This window comes from Hyla sarda, unplaced genomic scaffold, assembly GCF_029499605.1.
Source record: "Hyla sarda isolate aHylSar1 unplaced genomic scaffold, aHylSar1.hap1 scaffold_2068, whole genome shotgun sequence".
Classification (NCBI taxonomy): domain Eukaryota; kingdom Metazoa; phylum Chordata; class Amphibia; order Anura; family Hylidae; genus Hyla; species Hyla sarda.
Genome location: NW_026608732.1, coordinates 17,672 through 36,554, shown reverse-complemented (window position 1 = coordinate 36,554; position 18,883 = coordinate 17,672). Strand labels below are relative to the sequence as shown.

At 45.8% G+C, this 18,883-nt stretch overlaps 8 non-coding genes across 8 annotated transcripts; all 8 read left to right on the top strand.

Annotated features, from left to right (window-relative positions):
- The first annotated feature begins 1,254 nt into the window (after nt 1-1,254).
- Nucleotides 1,255-1,445, top strand: LOC130318723 (U2 spliceosomal RNA). The gene has a single exon (XR_008865194.1). It is a non-coding gene; the product is annotated as a U2 spliceosomal RNA (small nuclear RNA).
- A 2,095-nt stretch (nt 1,446-3,540) lies between these two features.
- LOC130318722 (U2 spliceosomal RNA) lies at nt 3,541-3,731 on the top strand. Its single transcript, XR_008865193.1, has one exon. It is a non-coding gene; the product is annotated as a U2 spliceosomal RNA (small nuclear RNA).
- Nucleotides 3,732-5,816: 2,085 nt separating this feature from the next.
- On the top strand, nt 5,817-6,007 carry LOC130318721 (U2 spliceosomal RNA). Its single transcript, XR_008865192.1, has one exon. It is a non-coding gene; the product is annotated as a U2 spliceosomal RNA (small nuclear RNA).
- Nucleotides 6,008-8,095: 2,088 nt separating this feature from the next.
- LOC130318719 (U2 spliceosomal RNA) lies at nt 8,096-8,286 on the top strand. Its single transcript, XR_008865191.1, has one exon. It is a non-coding gene; the product is annotated as a U2 spliceosomal RNA (small nuclear RNA).
- A 2,081-nt stretch (nt 8,287-10,367) lies between these two features.
- On the top strand, nt 10,368-10,558 carry LOC130318718 (U2 spliceosomal RNA). Its single transcript, XR_008865190.1, has one exon. It is a non-coding gene; the product is annotated as a U2 spliceosomal RNA (small nuclear RNA).
- A 2,082-nt stretch (nt 10,559-12,640) lies between these two features.
- LOC130318717 (U2 spliceosomal RNA) lies at nt 12,641-12,831 on the top strand. The gene has a single exon (XR_008865189.1). It is a non-coding gene; the product is annotated as a U2 spliceosomal RNA (small nuclear RNA).
- A 2,090-nt stretch (nt 12,832-14,921) lies between these two features.
- LOC130318716 (U2 spliceosomal RNA) lies at nt 14,922-15,112 on the top strand. The gene has a single exon (XR_008865188.1). It is a non-coding gene; the product is annotated as a U2 spliceosomal RNA (small nuclear RNA).
- Nucleotides 15,113-17,206: 2,094 nt separating this feature from the next.
- On the top strand, nt 17,207-17,397 carry LOC130318715 (U2 spliceosomal RNA). Its single transcript, XR_008865187.1, has one exon. It is a non-coding gene; the product is annotated as a U2 spliceosomal RNA (small nuclear RNA).
- The last annotated feature ends 1,486 nt before the right edge of the window (nt 17,398-18,883 follow it).

Here is an 18,883-nt window from a genome sequence, read left to right as displayed (position 1 = left end):
ATTCAGCACCTATGTATAATGTTGTAAAAATGCTCTAGAAGCTAAAGTCGCAGAAATGTCACACATATTTGGCCTGCAACTTTCTGTGCGACAAATTCAGACAGGAAAAATCAGTATAAATCCTTAGAAAATTATCCCCCAGTGTCTCCATCTGCTGGCGGTATTGAATAAGCATTGCTGCACTGATGGGGTATGCATTAGACGAAAAAAAAGAAGAAAAAGAAGAATAATACGCCCAGAAAAGAGGCGAAAAGGAGAAAAACGTAAAAAAACGTGAAAAAAAAGTAAGAGGAAGAGAAGGGAAAAAAGGTGGAAATGGGTTTAAAAGTGATTTCGGCGGAGAAATATATATATATATATATATATATATATATATATATACGCGCACACACACACATATATATAAACGTATTCTCCGTTGAGATATTGCAGCCGCTGCTGTGTCCAGGCCCAGGAGCCTTAGCACTGTGCTGTGATGTCACTCAATACCACTGACATCACTAGGTGTAAACAACATCTCTCCTTTGCTGTGTATGTGACTATGGAGCTGTTTGGTGATGTCGTCTATTATGGCCTTCATAGAAGCAACAGGAGATTGTTGCATCCATCTAGAACCCTCAGAACTACAGTGCTATGATGTCACTCACTTCCACAGGCCTTGCAGAGTGTAAACAACAACAACCCAGCTTTGTTGTGTATGTAACCATAGGGATTTGTGATGTCACCTAGAACCTTCACAGCAGCGACAGCTTTATGAGGAGCATCAGCACTGCTCTGCCTGAGCAGAACCATCACCGCCATAGGTTGTCAAATAACCCGGGTTTAACCCACACAGGTAAGTCCAATGGGGTGCAGGCATGTCCTCTATGCTTACAGCTTCCCGTGGGTGTTGGTTTGATACCGTTTGGGGACAGCCAAGGAGGCATCTGCAGGCAACAAAGGTAGGTGTGTGCTTGTGTGTGTGTTTCCTATGCAGATCCTAAGCCCAGTGTCACATGCAAGTAGGAGGAGTAAGAAGGGTTCCTGGCAAATCCGGGTTATGGATTGCATTTAAAAAGGCCCCGTGGGAGTGCAATGGGCCCCTGTCTTGCTGCTTAGCAATAATGGTATGGGTTTAGGTTCTGCTGTGTGTACTGGTGGTTGACTGCCCCCCAGCCCAGAGTGTGCATGGAAAATTGTCTGGCAGCCTCCCTGACAGCAAGCAGTGATAGTGCCCATGAAGGGCACCTTGTTGGGCCCGCCCCTTTCACGGTTATCGCTTCTCGGCCTTTTGGCTAAGATCAAGTGTAGTATCTGTTCTTATCAGTTTAATATCTGATACGTCCCCTATCTGGGGACCATATATTAAATGGATTTTTGAGAACGGGGGCCGATTTCGAAGCTTGCTTCCGTCGCCCTATGCATTGACCCGATATGGCAGTATCTTCGGGTACAGTGCACCACCCCCTTACAGGGTTAAAAAGAAAGATTCCTACTTTCATTGCTACCTGCTTGCTGGCTAGCCAGCTAGCCAGCCCTGTGGGCCTTGCTGCTGCTGCAGCCAAAAAACAAAAGGTGGTGCTGCTGCTGCTTCTGCTGCTTCTGCTTCTGCTTGTGTCTGGCCGCTGTTGGAGCGTCCAGGCACAGGACTTCTGCTGCTGCTGACTAAATGGCCTCCTTAATTGGATCATTTGAGTAGCCAGCACACCTGTGCAGGTAGGGCATGACATGATAGGCAGCTGCCTTGATAGCGGGTGGGTGCTGAATGTTCCTAATTGACAAAATAAGATTAATGCTTATGAAGAAATATAAAATCTCATCCCTTCCCCAATATCGCGCCACACCCCTACCCCTTAATTCCCTGGTTGAACTTGATGGACATATGTCTTTTTTCGACCGTACTAACTATGTAACTATGTAACATAACATGGGGGGGGGGGGGGTCTCCTGGCTGTTCACACAGGTGTGTCATTGCTGTACATTGACCATGCATTGCTTCTGTGGTATTGCAAAGGCAAAGACAAATGCTTCCAGCCATCCATTGCACTAATGGATTGGTCATCAGCTGGCTGTCTATGTCCCGCATCAATATAGACCAAAGTACAGAGGGTTAGGCTATGCTATTGTGCACCTACCTGATGCATCAGAAGGTGCGAGGCCCTTGCTAAATTCTGTGCACAGACTTTGAGATCTATACTTTAGACTGTATCTAAACCTGCTCCAACATGGACTGACATTCTGGCCTACTTTCAGCCGATGCGACTTGTCTGTCGCTGAACAGTCGCTTTTTATGTATTCAGCACCTATATGTATAATGTTGTAAAAATGCTCTAGAAGCTAAAGTCGCAGAAATGTCACACATATTTGGCCTGCAACTTTCTGTGCGACAAATTCAGACAGGAAAAATCAGTATAAATCCTTAGAAAATTATCCCCCAGTGTCTCCATCTGCTGGCGGTATTGAATAAGCATTGCTGCACTGATGGGGTATGCATTAGACGAAAAAAAAGAAGAAAAAGAAGAATAATACGCCCAGAAAAGAGGCGAAAAGGAGAAAAACGTAAAAAAACGTGAAAAAAAAGTAAGAGGAAGAGAAGGGAAAAAAAGGTGGAAATGGGTTTAAAAGTGATTTCGGCGGAGAAATATATATATATATATATATATATATATATATATATATATATATATACGCGCACACACACACATATATATAAACGTATTCTCCGTTGAGATATTGCAGCCGCTGCTGTGTCCAGGCCCAGGAGCCTTAGCACTGTGCTGTGATGTCACTCAATACCACTGACATCACTAGGTGTAAACAACATCTCTCCTTTGCTGTGTATGTGACTATGGAGCTGTTTGGTGATGTCGTCTATTATGGCCTTCATAGAAGCAACAGGAGATTGTTGCATCCATCTAGAACCCTCAGAACTACAGTGCTATGATGTCACTCACTTCCACAGGCCTTGCAGAGTGTAAACAACAACAACCCAGCTTTGTTGTGTATGTAACCATAGGGATTTGTGATGTCACCTAGAACCTTCACAGCAGCGACAGCTTTATGAGGAGCATCAGCACTGCTCTGCCTGAGCAGAACCATCACCGCCATAGGTTGTCAAATAACCCGGGTTTAACCCACACAGGTAAGTCCAATGGGGTGCAGGCATGTCCTCTATGCTTACAGCTTCCCGTGGGTGTTGGTTTGATACCGTTTGGGGACAGCCAAGGAGGCATCTGCAGGCAACAAAGGTAGGTGTGTGCTTGTGTGTGTGTTTCCTATGCAGATCCTAAGCCCAGTGTCACATGCAAGTAGGAGGAGTAAGAAGGGTTCCTGGCAAATCCGGGTTATGGATTGCATTTAAAAAGGCCCCGTGGGAGTGCAATGGGCCCCTGTCTTGCTGCTTAGCAATAATGGTATGGGTTTAGGTTCTGCTGTGTGTACTGGTGGTTGACTGCCCCCCAGCCCAGAGTGTGCATGGAAAATTGTCTGGCAGCCTCCCTGACAGCAAGCAGTGATAGTGCCCATGAAGGGCACCTTGTTGGGCCCGCCCCTTTCACGGTTATCGCTTCTCGGCCTTTTGGCTAAGATCAAGTGTAGTATCTGTTCTTATCAGTTTAATATCTGATACGTCCCCTATCTGGGGACCATATATTAAATGGATTTTTGAGAACGGGGGCCGATTTCGAAGCTTGCTTCCGTCGCCCTATGCATTGACCCGATATGGCAGTATCTTCGGGTACAGTGCACCACCCCCTTACAGGGTTAAAAAGAAAGATTCCTACTTTCATTGCTACCTGCTTGCTGGCTAGCCAGCTAGCCAGCCCTGTGGGCCTTGCTGCTGCTGCAGCCAAAAAACAAAAGGTGGTGCTGCTGCTGCTTCTGCTTCTGCTTGTGTCTGGCCGCTGTTGGAGCGTCCAGGCACAGGACTTCTGCTGCTGCTGACTAAATGGCCTCCTTAATTGGATCATTTGAGTAGCCAGCACACCTGTGCAGGTAGGGCATGACATGATAGGCAGCTGCCTTGATAGCGGGTGGGTGCTGAATGTTCCTAATTGACAAAATAAGATTAATGCTTATGAAGAAATATAAAATCTCATCCCTTCCCCAATATCGCGCCACACCCCTACCCCTTAATTCCCTGGTTGAACTTGATGGACATATGTCTTTTTTCGACCGTACTAACTATGTAACTATGTAACATAACATGGGGGGGGGGGGTCTCCTGGCTGTTCACACAGGTGTGTCATTGCTGTACATTGACCATGCATTGCTTCTGTGGTATTGCAAAGGCAAAGACAAATGCTTCCAGCCATCCATTGCACTAATGGATTGGTCATCAGCTGGCTGTCTATGTCCCGCATCAATATAGACCAAAGTACAGAGGGTTAGGCTATGCTATTGTGCACCTACCTGATGCATCAGAAGGTGCGAGGCCCTTGCTAAATTCTGTGCACAGACTTTGAGATCTATACTTTAGACTGTATCTAAACCTGCTCCAACATGGACTGACATTCTGGCCTACTTTCAGCCGATGCGACTTGTCTGTCGCTGAACAGTCGCTTTTTATGTATTCAGCACCTATGTATAATGTTGTAAAAATGCTCTAGAAGCTAAAGTCGCAGAAATGTCACACATATTTGGCCTGCAACTTTCTGTGCGACAAATTCAGACAGGAAAAATCAGTATAAATCCTTAGAAAATTATCCCCCAGTGTCTCCATCTGCTGGCGGTATTGAATAAGCATTGCTGCACTGATGGGGTATGCATTAGACGAAAAAAAAGAAGAAAAAGAAGAATAATACGCCCAGAAAAGAGGCGAAAAGGAGAAAAACGTAAAAAAACGTGAAAAAAAAGTAAGAGGAAGAGAAGGGAAAAAAAGGTGGAAATGGGTTTAAAAGTGATTTCGGCGGAGAATATATATATATATATATATATATATATATATATATATATATATATATATACGCGCACACACACACATATATATAAACGTATTCTCCGTTGAGATATTGCAGCCGCTGCTGTGTCCAGGCCCAGGAGCCTTAGCACTGTGCTGTGATGTCACTCAATACCACTGACATCACTAGGTGTAAACAACATCTCTCCTTTGCTGTGTATGTGACTATGGAGCTGTTTGGTGATGTCGTCTATTATGGCCTTCATAGAAGCAACAGGAGATTGTTGCATCCATCTAGAACCCTCAGAACTACAGTGCTATGATGTCACTCACTTCCACAGGCCTTGCAGAGTGTAAACAACAACAACCCAGCTTTGTTGTGTATGTAACCATAGGGATTTGTGATGTCACCTAGAACCTTCACAGCAGCGACAGCTTTATGAGGAGCATCAGCACTGCTCTGCCTGAGCAGAACCATCACCGCCATAGGTTGTCAAATAACCCGGGTTTAACCCACACAGGTAAGTCCAATGGGGTGCAGGCATGTCCTCTATGCTTACAGCTTCCCGTGGGTGTTGGTTTGATACCGTTTGGGGACAGCCAAGGAGGCATCTGCAGGCAACAAAGGTAGGTGTGTGCTTGTGTGTGTGTTTCCTATGCAGATCCTAAGCCCAGTGTCACATGCAAGTAGGAGGAGTAAGAAGGGTTCCTGGCAAATCCGGGTTATGGATTGCATTTAAAAAGGCCCCGTGGGAGTGCAATGGGCCCCTGTCTTGCTGCTTAGCAATAATGGTATGGGTTTAGGTTCTGCTGTGTGTACTGGTGGTTGACTGCCCCCCAGCCCAGAGTGTGCATGGAAAATTGTCTGGCAGCCTCCCTGACAGCAAGCAGTGATAGTGCCCATGAAGGGCACCTTGTTGGGCCCGCCCCTTTCACGGTTATCGCTTCTCGGCCTTTTGGCTAAGATCAAGTGTAGTATCTGTTCTTATCAGTTTAATATCTGATACGTCCCCTATCTGGGGACCATATATTAAATGGATTTTTGAGAACGGGGGCCGATTTCGAAGCTTGCTTCCGTCGCCCTATGCATTGACCCGATATGGCAGTATCTTCGGGTACAGTGCACCACCCCCTTACAGGGTTAAAAAGAAAGATTCCTACTTTCATTGCTACCTGCTTGCTGGCTAGCCAGCTAGCCAGCCCTGTGGGCCTTGCTGCTGCTGCAGCCAAAAAACAAAAGGTGGTGCTGCTGCTGCTTCTGCTGCTTCTGCTTCTGCTTGTGTCTGGCCGCTGTTGGAGCGTCCAGGCACAGGACTTCTGCTGCTGCTGACTAAATGGCCTCCTTAATTGGATCATTTGAGTAGCCAGCACACCTGTGCAGGTAGGGCATGACATGATAGGCAGCTGCCTTGATAGCGGGTGGGTGCTGAATGTTCATAATTGACAAAATAAGATTAATGCTTATGAAGAAATATAAAATCTCATCCCTTCCCCAATATCGCGCCACACCCCTACCCCTTAATTCCCTGGTTGAACTTGATGGACATATGTCTTTTTTCGACCGTACTAACTATGTAACTATGTAACATAACATGGGGGGGGGGGGGGTCTCCTGGCTGTTCACACAGGTGTGTCATTGCTGTACATTGACCATGCATTGCTTCTGTGGTATTGCAAAGGCAAAGACAAATGCTTCCAGCCATCCATTGCACTAATGGATTGGTCATCAGCTGGCTGTCTATGTCCCGCATCAATATAGACCAAAGTACAGAGGGTTAGGCTATGCTATTGTGCACCTACCTGATGCATCAGAAGGTGCGAGGCCCTTGCTAAATTCTGTGCACAGACTTTGAGATCTATACTTCAGACTGTATCTAAACCTGCTCCAACATGGACTGACATTCTGGCCTACTTTCAGCCGATGCGACTTGTCTGTCGCTGAACAGTCGCTTTTTATGTATTCAGCACCTATGTATAATGTTGTAAAAATGCTCTAGAAGCTAAAGTCGCAGAAATGTCACACATATTTGGCCTGCAACTTTCTGTGCGACAAATTCAGACAGGAAAAATCAGTATAAATCCTTAGAAAATTATCCCCCAGTGTCTCCATCTGCTGGCGGTATTGAATAAGCATTGCTGCACTGATGGGGTATGCATTAGACGAAAAAAAAGAAGAAAAAGAAGAATAATACGCCCAGAAAAGAGGCGAAAAGGAGAAAAACGTAAAAAAACGTGAAAAAAAAGTAAGAGGAAGAGAAGGGAAAAAAGGTGGAAATGGGTTTAAAAGTGATTTCGGCGGAGAAATATATATATATATATATATATATATATATATATATATATATACGCGCACACACACACATATATATAAACGTATTCTCCGTTGAGATATTGCAGCCGCTGCTGTGTCCAGGCCCAGGAGCCTTAGCACTGTGCTGTGATGTCACTCAATACCACTGACATCACTAGGTGTAAACAACATCTCTCCTTTGCTGTGTATGTGACTATGGAGCTGTTTGGTGATGTCGTCTATTATGGCCTTCATAGAAGCAACAGGAGATTGTTGCATCCATCTAGAACCCTCAGAACTACAGTGCTATGATGTCACTCACTTCCACAGGCCTTGCAGAGTGTAAACAACAACAACCCAGCTTTGTTGTGTATGTAACCATAGGGATTTTTGATGTCACCTAGAACCTTCACAGCAGCGACAGCTTTATGAGGAGCATCAGCACTGCTCTGCCTGAGCAGAACCATCACCGCCATAGGTTGTCAAATAACCCGGGTTTAACCCACACAGGTAAGTCCAATGGGGTGCAGGCATGTCCTCTATGCTTACAGCTTCCCGTGGGTGTTGGTTTGATACCGTTTGGGGACAGCCAAGGAGGCATCTGCAGGCAACAAAGGTAGGTGTGTGCTTGTGTGTGTGTTTCCTATGCAGATCCTAAGCCCAGTGTCACATGCAAGTAGGAGGAGTAAGAAGGGTTCCTGGCAAATCCGGGTTATGGATTGCATTTAAAAAGGCCCCGTGGGAGTGCAATGGGCCCCTGTCTTGCTGCTTAGCAATAATGGTATGGGTTTAGGTTCTGCTGTGTGTACTGGTGGTTGACTGCCCCCCAGCCCAGAGTGTGCATGGAAAATTGTCTGGCAGCCTCCCTGACAGCAAGCAGTGATAGTGCCCATGAAGGGCACCTTGTTGGGCCCGCCCCTTTCACGGTTATCGCTTCTCGGCCTTTTGGCTAAGATCAAGTGTAGTATCTGTTCTTATCAGTTTAATATCTGATACGTCCCCTATCTGGGGACCATATATTAAATGGATTTTTGAGAACGGGGGCCGATTTCGAAGCTTGCTTCCGTCGCCCTATGCATTGACCCGATATGGCAGTATCTTCGGGTACAGTGCACCACCCCCTTACAGGGTTAAAAAGAAAGATTCCTACTTTCATTGCTACCTGCTTGCTGGCTAGCCAGCTAGCCAGCCCTGTGGGCCTTGCTGCTGCTGCAGCCAAAAAACAAAAGGTGGTGCTGCTGCTGCTTCTGCTGCTTCTGCTTCTGCTTGTGTCTGGCCGCTGTTGGAGCGTCCAGGCACAGGACTTCTGCTGCTGCTGACTAAATGGCCTCCTTAATTGGATCATTTGAGTAGCCAGCACACCTGTGCAGGTAGGGCATGACATGATAGGCAGCTGCCTTGATAGCGGGTGGGTGCTGAATGTTCCTAATTGACAAAATAAGATTAATGCTTATGAAGAAATATAAAATCTCATCCCTTCCCCAATATCGCGCCACACCCCTACCCCTTAATTCCCTGGTTGAACTTGATGGACATATGTCTTTTTTCGACCGTACTAACTATGTAACTATGTAACATAACATGGGGGGGGGGGGGGTCTCCTGGCTGTTCACACAGGTGTGTCATTGCTGTACATTGACCATGCATTGCTTCTGTGGTATTGCAAAGGCAAAGACAAATGCTTCCAGCCATCCATTGCACTAATGGATTGGTCATCAGCTGGCTGTCTATGTCCCGCATCAATATAGACCAAAGTACAGAGGGTTAGGCTATGCTATTGTGCACCTACCTGATGCATCAGAAGGTGCGAGGCCCTTGCTAAATTCTGTGCACAGACTTTGAGATCTATACTTTAGACTGTATCTAAACCTGCTCCAACATGGACTGACATTCTGGCCTACTTTCAGCCGATGCGACTTGTCTGTCGCTGAACAGTCGCTTTTTATGTATTCAGCACCTATGTATAATGTTGTAAAAATGCTCTAGAAGCTAAAGTCGCAGAAATGTCACACATATTTGGCCTGCAACTTTCTGTGCGACAAATTCAGACAGGAAAAATCAGTATAAATCCTTAGAAAATTATCCCCCAGTGTCTCCATCTGCTGGCGGTATTGAATAAGCATTGCTGCACTGATGGGGTATGCATTAGACGAAAAAAAAGAAGAAAAAGAAGAATAATACGCCCAGAAAAGAGGCGAAAAGGAGAAAAACGTAAAAAAACGTGAAAAAAAAGTAAGAGGAAGAGAAGGGAAAAAAAGGTGGAAATGGGTTTAAAAGTGATTTCGGCGGAGAAATATATATATATATATATATATATATATATATATACGCGCACACACACACATATATATAAACGTATTCTCCGTTGAGATATTGCAGCCGCTGCTGTGTCCAGGCCCAGGAGCCTTAGCACTGTGCTGTGATGTCACTCAATACCACTGACATCACTAGGTGTAAACAACATCTCTCCTTTGCTGTGTATGTGACTATGGAGCTGTTTGGTGATGTCGTCTATTATGGCCTTCATAGAAGCAACAGGAGATTGTTGCATCCATCTAGAACCCTCAGAACTACAGTGCTATGATGTCACTCACTTCCACAGGCCTTGCAGAGTGTAAACAACAACAACCCAGCTTTGTTGTGTATGTAACCATAGGGATTTGTGATGTCACCTAGAACCTTCACAGCAGCGACAGCTTTATGAGGAGCATCAGCACTGCTCTGCCTGAGCAGAACCATCACCGCCATAGGTTGTCAAATAACCCGGGTTTAACCCACACAGGTAAGTCCAATGGGGTGCAGGCATGTCCTCTATGCTTACAGCTTCCCGTGGGTGTTGGTTTGATACCGTTTGGGGACAGCCAAGGAGGCATCTGCAGGCAACAAAGGTAGGTGTGTGCTTGTGTGTGTGTTTCCTATGCAGATCCTAAGCCCAGTGTCACATGCAAGTAGGAGGAGTAAGAAGGGTTCCTGGCAAATCCGGGTTATGGATTGCATTTAAAAAGGCCCCGTGGGAGTGCAATGGGCCCCTGTCTTGCTGCTTAGCAATAATGGTATGGGTTTAGGTTCTGCTGTGTGTACTGGTGGTTGACTGCCCCCCAGCCCAGAGTGTGCATGGAAAATTGTCTGGCAGCCTCCCTGACAGCAAGCAGTGATAGTGCCCATGAAGGGCACCTTGTTGGGCCCGCCCCTTTCACGGTTATCGCTTCTCGGCCTTTTGGCTAAGATCAAGTGTAGTATCTGTTCTTATCAGTTTAATATCTGATACGTCCCCTATCTGGGGACCATATATTAAATGGATTTTTGAGAACGGGGGCCGATTTCGAAGCTTGCTTCCGTCGCCCTATGCATTGACCCGATATGGCAGTATCTTCGGGTACAGTGCACCACCCCCTTACAGGGTTAAAAAGAAAGATTCCTACTTTCATTGCTACCTGCTTGCTGGCTAGCCAGCTAGCCAGCCCTGTGGGCCTTGCTGCTGCTGCAGCCAAAAAACAAAAGGTGGTGCTGCTGCTGCTTCTGCTTCTGCTTGTGTCTGGCCGCTGTTGGAGCGTCCAGGCACAGGACTTCTGCTGCTGCTGACTAAATGGCCTCCTTAATTGGATCATTTGAGTAGCCAGCACACCTGTGCAGGTAGGGCATGACATGATAGGCAGCTGCCTTGATAGCGGGTGGGTGCTGAATGTTCCTAATTGACAAAATAAGATTAATGCTTATGAAGAAATATAAAATCTCATCCCTTCCCCAATATCGCGCCACACCCCTACCCCTTAATTCCCTGGTTGAACTTGATGGACATATGTCTTTTTTCGACCGTACTAACTATGTAACTATGTAACATAACATGGGGGGGGGGGGGTCTCCTGGCTGTTCACACAGGTGTGTCATTGCTGTACATTGACCATGCATTGCTTCTGTGGTATTGCAAAGGCAAAGACAAATGCTTCCAGCCATCCATTGCACTAATGGATTGGTCATCAGCTGGCTGTCTATGTCCCGCATCAATATAGACCAAAGTACAGAGGGTTAGGCTATGCTATTGTGCACCTACCTGATGCATCAGAAGGTGCGAGGCCCTTGCTAAATTCTGTGCACAGACTTTGAGATCTATACTTTAGACTGTATCTAAACCTGCTCCAACATGGACTGACATTCTGGCCTACTTTCAGCCGATGCGACTTGTCTGTCGCTGAACAGTCGCTTTTTATGTATTCAGCACCTATGTATAATGTTGTAAAAATGCTCTAGAAGCTAAAGTCGCAGAAATGTCACACATATTTGGCCTGCAACTTTCTGTGCGACAAATTCAGACAGGAAAAATCAGTATAAATCCTTAGAAAATTATCCCCCAGTGTCTCCATCTGCTGGCGGTATTGAATAAGCATTGCTGCACTGATGGGGTATGCATTAGACGAAAAAAAGAAGAAAAAGAAGAATAATACGCCCAGAAAAGAGGCGAAAAGGAGAAAAACGTAAAAAAACGTGAAAAAAAAGTAAGAGGAAGAGAAGGGAAAAAAAGGTGGAAATGGGTTTAAAAGTGATTTCGGCGGAGAAATATATATATATATATATATATATATATATATATATATATATATATACGCGCACACACACACATATATATAAACGTATTCTCCGTTGAGATATTGCAGCCGCTGCTGTGTCCAGGCCCAGGAGCCTTAGCACTGTGCTGTGATGTCACTCAATACCACTGACATCACTAGGTGTAAACAACATCTCTCCTTTGCTGTGTATGTGACTATGGAGCTGTTTGGTGATGTCGTCTATTATGGCCTTCATAGAAGCAACAGGAGATTGTTGCATCCATCTAGAACCCTCAGAACTACAGTGCTATGATGTCACTCACTTCCACAGGCCTTGCAGAGTGTAAACAACAACAACCCAGCTTTGTTGTGTATGTAACCATAGGGATTTGTGATGTCACCTAGAACCTTCACAGCAGCGACAGCTTTATGAGGAGCATCAGCACTGCTCTGCCTGAGCAGAACCATCACCGCCATAGGTTGTCAAATAACCCGGGTTTAACCCACACAGGTAAGTCCAATGGGGTGCAGGCATGTCCTCTATGCTTACAGCTTCCCGTGGGTGTTGGTTTGATACCGTTTGGGGACAGCCAAGGAGGCATCTGCAGGCAACAAAGGTAGGTGTGTGCTTGTGTGTGTGTTTCCTATGCAGATCCTAAGCCCAGTGTCACATGCAAGTAGGAGGAGTAAGAAGGGTTCCTGGCAAATCCGGGTTATGGATTGCATTTAAAAAGGCCCCGTGGGAGTGCAATGGGCCCCTGTCTTGCTGCTTAGCAATAATGGTATGGGTTTAGGTTCTGCTGTGTGTACTGGTGGTTGACTGCCCCCCAGCCCAGAGTGTGCATGGAAAATTGTCTGGCAGCCTCCCTGACAGCAAGCAGTGATAGTGCCCATGAAGGGCACCTTGTTGGGCCCGCCCCTTTCACGGTTATCGCTTCTCGGCCTTTTGGCTAAGATCAAGTGTAGTATCTGTTCTTATCAGTTTAATATCTGATACGTCCCCTATCTGGGGACCATATATTAAATGGATTTTTGAGAACGGGGGCCGATTTCGAAGCTTGCTTCCGTCGCCCTATGCATTGACCCGATATGGCAGTATCTTCGGGTACAGTGCACCACCCCCTTACAGGGTTAAAAAGAAAGATTCCTACTTTCATTGCTACCTGCTTGCTGGCTAGCCAGCTAGCCAGCCCTGTGGGCCTTGCTGCTGCTGCAGCCAAAAAACAAAAGGTGGTGCTGCTGCTGCTTCTGCTGCTTCTGCTTCTGCTTGTGTCTGGCCGCTGTTGGAGCGTCCAGGCACAGGACTTCTGCTGCTGCTGACTAAATGGCCTCCTTAATTGGATCATTTGAGTAGCCAGCACACCTGTGCAGGTAGGGCATGACATGATAGGCAGCTGCCTTGATAGCGGGTGGGTGCTGAATGTTCCTAATTGACAAAATAAGATTAATGCTTATGAAGAAATATAAAATCTCATCCCTTCCCCAATATCGTGCCACACCCCTACCCCTTAATTCCCTGGTTGAACTTGATGGACATATGTCTTTTTTCGACCGTACTAACTATGTAACTATGTAACATAACATGGGGGGGGGGGGGGGTCTCCTGGCTGTTCACACAGGTGTGTCATTGCTGTACATTGACCATGCATTGCTTCTGTGGTATTGCAAAGGCAAAGACAAATGCTTCCAGCCATCCATTGCACTAATGGATTGGTCATCAGCTGGCTGTCTATGTCCCGCATCAATATAGACCAAAGTACAGAGGGTTAGGCTATGCTATTGTGCACCTACCTGATGCATCAGAAGGTGCGAGGCCCTTGCTAAATTCTGTGCACAGACTTTGAGATCTATACTTTAGACTGTATCTAAACCTGCTCCAACATGGACTGACATTCTGGCCTACTTTCAGCCGATGCGACTTGTCTGTCGCTGAACAGTCGCTTTTTATGTATTCAGCACCTATGTATAATGTTGTAAAAATGCTCTAGAAGCTAAAGTCGCAGAAATGTCACACATATTTGGCCTGCAACTTTCTGTGCGACAAATTCAGACAGGAAAAATCAGTATAAATCCTTAGAAAATTATCCCCCAGTGTCTCCATCTGCTGGCGGTATTGAATAAGCATTGCTGCACTGATGGGGTATGCATTAGACGAAAAAAAAGAAGAAAAAGAAGAATAATACGCCCAGAAAAGAGGCGAAAAGGAGAAAAACGTAAAAAAACGTGAAAAAAAAGTAAGAGGAAGAGAAGGGAAAAAAAGGTGGAAATGGGTTTAAAAGTGATTTCGGCAGAGAAATATATATATATATATATATATATATATATATATATATATATACGCGCACACACACACATATATATAAACGTATTCTCCGTTGAGATATTGCAGCCGCTGCTGTGTCCAGGCCCAGGAGCCTTAGCACTGTGCTGTGATGTCACTCAATACCACTGACATCACTAGGTGTAAACAACATCTCTCCTTTGCTGTGTATGTGACTATGGAGCTGTTTGGTGATGTCGTCTATTATGGCCTTCATAGAAGCAACAGGAGATTGTTGCATCCATCTAGAACCCTCAGAACTACAGTGCTATGATGTCACTCACTTCCACAGGCCTTGCAGAGTGTAAACAACAACAACCCAGCTTTGTTGTGTATGTAACCATAGGGATTTGTGATGTCACCTAGAACCTTCACAGCAGCGACAGCTTTATGAGGAGCATCAGCACTGCTCTGCCTGAGCAGAACCATCACCGCCATAGGTTGTCAAATAACCCGGGTTTAACCCACACAGGTAAGTCCAATGGGGTGCAGGCATGTCCTCTATGCTTACAGCTTCCCGTGGGTGTTGGTTTGATACCGTTTGGGGACAGCCAAGGAGGCATCTGCAGGCAACAAAGGTAGGTGTGTGCTTGTGTGTGTGTTTCCTATGCAGATCCTAAGCCCAGTGTCACATGCAAGTAGGAGGAGTAAGAAGGGTTCCTGGCAAATCCGGGTTATGGATTGCATTTAAAAAGGCCCCGTGGGAGTGCAATGGGCCCCTGTCTTGCTGCTTAGCAATAATGGTATGGGTTTAGGTTCTGCTGTGTGTACTGGTGGTTGACTGCCCCCCAGCCCAGAGTGTGCATGGAAAATTGTCTGGCAGCCTCCCTGACAGCAAGCAGTGATAGTGCCCATGAAGGGCACCTTGTTGGGCCCGCCCCTTTCACGGTTATCGCTTCTCGGCCTTTTGGCTAAGATCAAGTGTAGTATCTGTTCTTATCAGTTTAATATCTGATACGTCCCCTATCTGGGGACCATATATTAAATGGATTTTTGAGAACGGGGGCCGATTTCGAAGCTTGCTTCCGTCGCCCTATGCATTGACCCGATATGGCAGTATCTTCGGGTACAGTGCACCACCCCCTTACAGGGTTAAAAAGAAAGATTCCTACTTTCATTGCTACCTGCTTGCTGGCTAGCCAGCTAGCCAGCCCTGTGGGCCTTGCTGCTGCTGCAGCCAAAAAACAAAAGGTGGTGCTGCTGCTGCTTCTGCTGCTTCTGCTTCTGCTTGTGTCTGGCCGCTGTTGGAGCGTCCAGGCACAGGACTTCTGCTGCTGCTGACTAAATGGCCTCCTTAATTGGATCATTTGAGTAGCCAGCACACCTGTGCAGGTAGGGCATGACATGATAGGCAGCTGCCTTGATAGCGGGTGGGTGCTGAATGTTCCTAATTGACAAAATAAGATTAATGCTTATGAAGAAATATAAAATCTCATCCCTTCCCCAATATCGCGCCACACCCCTACCCCTTAATTCCCTGGTTGAACTTGATGGACATATGTCTTTTTTCGACCGTACTAACTATGTAACTATGTAACATAACATGGGGGGGGGGGGGGGGTCTCCTGGCTGTTCACACAGGTGTGTCATTGCTGTACATTGACCATGCATTGCTTCTGTGGTATTGCAAAGGCAAAGACAAATGCTTCCAGCCATCCATTGCACTAATGGATTGGTCATCAGCTGGCTGTCTATGTCCCGCATCAATATAGACCAAAGTACAGAGGGTTAGGCTATGCTATTGTGCACCTACCTGATGCATCAGAAGGTGCGAGGCCCTTGCTAAATTCTGTGCACAGACTTTGAGATCTATACTTTAGACTGTATCTAAACCTGCTCCAACATGGACTGACATTCTGGCCTACTTTCAGCCGATGCGACTTGTCTGTCGCTGAACAGTCGCTTTTTATGTATTCAGCACCTATGTATAATGTTGTAAAAATGCTCTAGAAGCTAAAGTCGCAGAAATGTCACACATATTTGGCCTGCAACTTTCTGTGCGACAAATTCAGACAGGAAAAATCAGTATAAATCCTTAGAAAATTATCCCCCAGTGTCTCCATCTGCTGGCGGTATTGAATAAGCATTGCTGCACTGATGGGGTATGCATTAGACGAAAAAAAAGAAGAAAAAGAAGAATAATACGCCCAGAAAAGAGGCGAAAAGGAGAAAAACGTAAAAAAACGTGAAAAAAAAGTAAGAGGAAGAGAAGGGAAAAAAAGGTGGAAATGGGTTTAAAAGTGATTTTGGCGGAGAAATATATATATATATATATATATATATATATATATATATATATATATACGCGCACACACACACATATATATAAACGTATTCTCCGTTGAGATATTGCAGCCGCTGCTGTGTCCAGGCCCAGGAGCCTTAGCACTGTGCTGTGATGTCACTCAATACCACTGACATCACTAGGTGTAAACAACATCTCTCCTTTGCTGTGTATGTGACTATGGAGCTGTTTGGTGTTGTCGTCTATTATGGCCTTCATAGAAGCAACAGGAGATTGTTGCATCCATCTAGAACCCTCAGAACTACAGTGCTATGATGTCACTCACTTCCACAGGCCTTGCAGAGTGTAAACAACAACAACCCAGCTTTGTTGTGTATGTAACCATAGGGATTTGTGATGTCACCTAGAACCTTCACAGCAGCGACAGCTTTATGAGGAGCATCAGCACTGCTCTGCCTGAGCAGAACCATCACCGCCATAGGTTGTCAAATAACCCGGGTTTAACCCACACAGGTAAGTCCAATGGGGTGCAGGCATGTCCTCTATGCTTACAGCTTCCCGTGGGTGTTGGTTTGATACCGTTTGGGGACAGCCAAGGAGGCATCTGCAGGCAACAAAGGTAGGTGTGTGCTTGTGTGTGTGTTTCCTATGCAGATCCTAAGCCCAGTGTCACATGCAAGTAGGAGGAGTTAGAAGGGTTCCTGGCAAATCCGGGTTATGGATTGCATTTAAAAAGGCCCCGTGGGAGTGCAATGGCCCCTGTCTTGCTGCTTAGCAATAATGGTATGGGTTTAGGTTCTGCTGTGTGTACTGGTGGTTGACTGCCCCCCAGCCCAGAGTGTGCATGGAAAATTGTCTGGCAGCCTCCCTGACAGCAAGCAGTGATAGTGCCCATGAAGGGCACCTTGTTGGGCCCGCCCCTTTCACGGTTATCGCTTCTCGGCCTTTTGGCTAAGATCAAGTGTAGTATCTGTTCTTATCAGTTTAATATCTGATACGTCCCCTATCTGGGGACCATATATTAAATGGATTTTTGAGAACGGGGGCCGATTTCGAAGCTTGCTTCCGTCGCCCTATGCATTGACCCGATATGGCAGTATCTTCGGGTACAGTGCACCACCCCCTTACAGGGTTAAAAAGAAAGATTCCTACTTTCATTGCTACCTGCTTGCTGGCTAGCCAGCTAGCCAGCCCTGTGGGCCTTGCTGCTGCTGCAGCCAAAAAACAAAAGGTGGTGCTGCTGCTGCTTCTGCTGCTTCTGCTTCTGCTTGTGTCTGGCCGCTGTTGGAGCGTCCAGGCACAGGACTTCTGCTGCTGCTGACTAAATGGCCTCCTTAATTGGATCATTTGAGTAGCCAGCACACCTGTGCAGGTAGGGCATGACATGATAGGCAGCTGCCTTGATAGCGGGTGGGTGCTGAATGTTCCTAATTGACAAAATAAGATTAATGCTTATGAAGAAATATAAAATCTCATCCCTTCCCCAATATCGCGCCACACCCCTACCCCTTAATTCCCTGGTTGAACTTGATGGACATATGTCTTTTTTCGACCGTACTAACTATGTAACTATGTAACATAACATGGGGGGGGGGGTCTCCTGGCTGTTCACACAGGTGTGTCATTGCTGTACATTGACCATGCATTGCTTCTGTGGTATTGCAAAGGCAAAGACAAATGCTTCCAGCCATCCATTGCACTAATGGATTGGTCATCAGCTGGCTGTCTATGTCCCGCATCAATATAGACCAAAGTACAGAGGGTTAGGCTATGCTATTGTGCACCTACCTGATGCATCAGAAGGTGCGAGGCCCTTGCTAAATTCTGTGCACAGACTTTGAGATCTATACTTTAGACTGTATCTAAACCTGCTCCAACATGGACTGACATTCTGGCCTACTTTCAGCCGATGCGACTTGTCTGTCGCTGAACAGTCGCTTTTTATGTATTCAGCACCTATGTATAATGTTGTAAAAATGCTCTAGAAGCTAAAGTCGCAGAAATGTCACACATATTTGGCCTGCAACTTTCTGTGCGACAAATTCAGACAGGAAAAATCAGTATAAATCCTTAGAAAATTATCCCCCAGTGTCTCCATCTGCTGGCGGTATTGAATAAGCATTGCTGCACTGATGGGGTATGCATTAGACGAAAAAAAAGAAGAAAAAGAAGAATAATACGCCCAGAAAAGAGGCGAAAAGGAGAAAAACGTAAAAAAACGTGAAAAAAAAGTAAGAGGAAGAGAAGGGAAAAAAAGGTGGAAATGGGTTTAAAAGTGATTTCGGCGGAGATATATATATATATATATATATATATATATATATATATATATACGCGCACACACACACATATATATAAACGTATTCTCCGTTGAGATATTGCAGCCGCTGCTGTGTTCAGGCCCAGGAGCCTTAGCACTGTGCTGTGATGTCACTCAATACCACTGACATCACTAGGTGTAAACAACATCTCTCCTTTGCTGTGTATGTGACTATGGAGCTGTTTGGTGATGTCGTCTATTATGGCCTTCATAGAAGCAACAGGAGATTGTTGCATCCATCTAGAACCCTCAGAACTACAGTGCTATGATGTCACTCACTTCCACAGG